Raw genomic sequence first — 3391 nt, forward strand, 5'->3', positions numbered from 1 at the left:
TAGTTTACGCACAGTCCCTTATCCCATGCATAATGCGCTAGTTTAAAGTTTATAAAGCCATGTTTAAAAATGGCTTGTTGTAAATTAACTGAAAGAAAAGAGGCTTCAAATTATTTAATTATAAGATACACATCACAATGGCCAATACAAATTTGCATGCAAAACCACTATCCTCCTTAGTACAGCTCATATCTATAGTTTTCTTCTTCACTGTAGACAATCATTCAAAACAATTAGTCTACATCAATATAATTCATTTTAGAATAAGTAAGCAGCCATAAGACCTTTTGAACAAGTTTAATTTATCTCATTTTCTTCTCCTTGTTACATAAATAGGAAATAAATTCTCCCACCTTATAAGCAAACTGATGAGATAAATTTCCTTCTAAAATGGAAAAACTGGCCCATTTGTCATTAACCAATCTCGCCTGTAAACGAGGAGCTTGTCCATAAGGTGAAACATGATTTCCCTATTTTGCAGAGTTTTTCCAATGAAACAATATTTGTTTCAGGTTAAAACTGGTGTTAGACTCTACTTGGCACCAGAAATGTCCACCATCTTAATTATTGCTACTGATACCAAAATCAACAGTAGAAAAAGTTTCTCACTTAGACTGTTTTCGGTATTTATAATATAAGATTTAATCAGTCATAGACATAATTCTTTTCAGTGTTCAGAATAAGAAATATTTCAACACTGTTCACTTACAGAAAATATTGCTAGATCATTGTTGATATAGTGCTATAAGTGGCAATATAGAGGGATAGCAAATATGATTGTTCATGTTTTTTTTTTCCAACTTTTAAACAAGTTGAACCCTTGAATGCTATTGCTTAACTGCGTTTTTGGACTGACCTGCTGTTTTGGCCTCTATTCACCTGACTATGAGTATTCAACCCCAGATGGTTTCACCTTAAAAAGCTTTTTTTTGCAGTGATGTTCTTGTATATCAAAATGTAAAAACCCTTTACAAAAGAATATTCATTTTTGTCAAAGAAAACTAACAAAGGATCTTTTGCACTTCAAGATCCTAGAAATTGGAGGGGGGAAAAAAGCAGAGGAAGGAGAAGTTTTAAGAGAGTTGATGACATGGTAGAGGTCTGTCTCCATGTTCGTGTGGAAACCGGTTAAGAACCAGTTCCGGTGGAGCTCTTAAACTGCTGTTATTGAAAAACTGTATTTATTCAATATTTCTCCATTGGAGATTCCTGATGTATTTTTCCTATGAAAGTGTGAAACTTACACAAAGTACCTCTTGGTGGCTTTAGAAAACTCTTTTAAGGCTGAAGAGTTACAATTATTTTCTCTTCTTTCAAAACAGCTCTAATGGCAAAAAGTTAAAATTGATGATGAACCACATGCTGAGCTTTTGTAGCCACCTCTTTTAGAGAATGCAAAGAATAGCTGCCATCACATCAACAACAACCTTCGGATAAGAAACAACATATTATTTTCATATATTACAATGCTGGGGGAGAAACAGGTGCTTGTCACAGCAATGATTGCTCTCTCTGCATTGCAGTAGAGGAGCTCCTTTAACTCAGACCTGTGACATCAAAATAGAGCAGAGTGAAAGCAAAAAGATGTAATTGGACTGCAGAGTTCCAACAGCTTCTGCTCACTCTGAGAGGTAAGACAAAACAAAACTGCAAATCATATCCATTTGTTTTATTCCGGGACAAGATTGACAACTTTTTGCTATATATCATTAAAAAAATAAATTAATTAAACTGAACATGATCCAGGCACAAAGACTAGCTATAATTTTAGCCAAAACCATAAAGCTTGCTATAAACCACTCTCAAGCCCTGCTCACAATATTTTATAATGCAATCACCCTTATCCTCATGCCAATGGTATGAGATGAACAGATTTTCTAAAGTTATATTATAAATATTTACATGTAGATTACTTGACAGTTATTCCACTTTGTTGTTTTGTACCATCTTACACATTGTATTATGACACTATCATCATTAATATTCAATTATGTTTTACATCTTTAAAACAGCCAGGAAATTCACTGACCATATGTGAGGGAATGAGAAGTTAACAAATAGAAGACATAGTACAAGTCTTTAAAATATTTTGAAATCTTTGAGTAAGTAAGTTGTTTTTACTTAAATTACCCACATTTTTATTTGCCAAGTATAGAGGTTAACCAGCAGCTGATGATATCGTTTTTAATAAAAAAAAAAAAACTGCTTTTTGTTATGCAGTTATCTAAACACCAGAATCAAAATAAATTTTTAATTATTATAATTTTTTTTTCTTGCATATGTGGTTCATATTATTATCACAATCTGCTTCAGATTTATAAAATGCCAAGTTTTTGTTTTTAACATCATCATTTAAGAAACCTATAATTCTAAAACAGACTCCTTTCACCAATAATTCATATCATTCAGTTTGTTGCTTTTTCATGCAAACTGCTAAAGAGGGGAACATAAAAAGCAACTACATAGTTACAGTATCTTATATAAACAATAGATTTAACATCTGACATGTTTAAATGAATCTGGGTCAATTTGCATGTTGTCTAAGCCAAAACTTTTTTTGGGCTACTCTATAAAGCTCCAAACTCACAATAAGTCTGATATTTTGAATTAAAAAAACTTCCTGGAAGGGAAGCAAAATGTCTTCAAACTTTGAAACAAAGTCCAGTAGATTGTTTTTTTTTTTTTTTTTTTTTACTTTTTTTTTTAGAATGAATCTTACAATGTTTTAGTACCATAAAGCTTGCTGTTGTGTTCTTTTCCTAAACCTTCCTCAGGTTCAAGACCTATTTTTGCTGTGTTTATTTTATCAGGTAAATATGTTCCTTGTGTATGTAAACTTTCCTTAATCAAGTTGACAAAATTGAAGGTCTTTCTTTAATTCAGACTTCCTTGCTTTATTGAAATATAGACATTAAATTAGATGTGGATAACATTTATTTTGTTCGGATCATAATGGTTAAAACCAGCACATTGTTACATAGTTCAGGTCTGACACAAGGGGTCAGCAAACTGCCTTATTTCTATCTACCGGTAGGTCCAAAGGTTGGATAATTTGATCCAGCAAAGACCACAAGTGACAGATCTATAAAACAGACTAATTCTTTCTTGCAGCAGCACAATCTCACATTAAGACTTCAACAAAACATCAGCCTTTAATTTAAGTTTATTTGATGAGAGGGACAAATTGTCACAGTCTTGATTCTGTTATGTTTTCTTTTGAGTATTAAGTTTTACTTTGCTCCATGTTTTCTAGTTTTAGTGGTTTAATTCTTATTTTGTTTTGTTTTTTTGGTTGCTTTTTGTTTTTTGGCATTTTTTTTATGGTTTCTTGCCCCCCTTCCCTGGTTCCCCCTCCGCCCCCCCTGGGGGGATTGTTTTTTTTTTTTTTTTT

Source organism: Cyprinodon variegatus, unplaced genomic scaffold, assembly GCF_000732505.1.
Source record: "Cyprinodon variegatus isolate N-32 unplaced genomic scaffold, C_variegatus-1.0 Scaffold5, whole genome shotgun sequence".
Classification (NCBI taxonomy): Eukaryota; Metazoa; Chordata; class Actinopteri; order Cyprinodontiformes; family Cyprinodontidae; genus Cyprinodon; species Cyprinodon variegatus.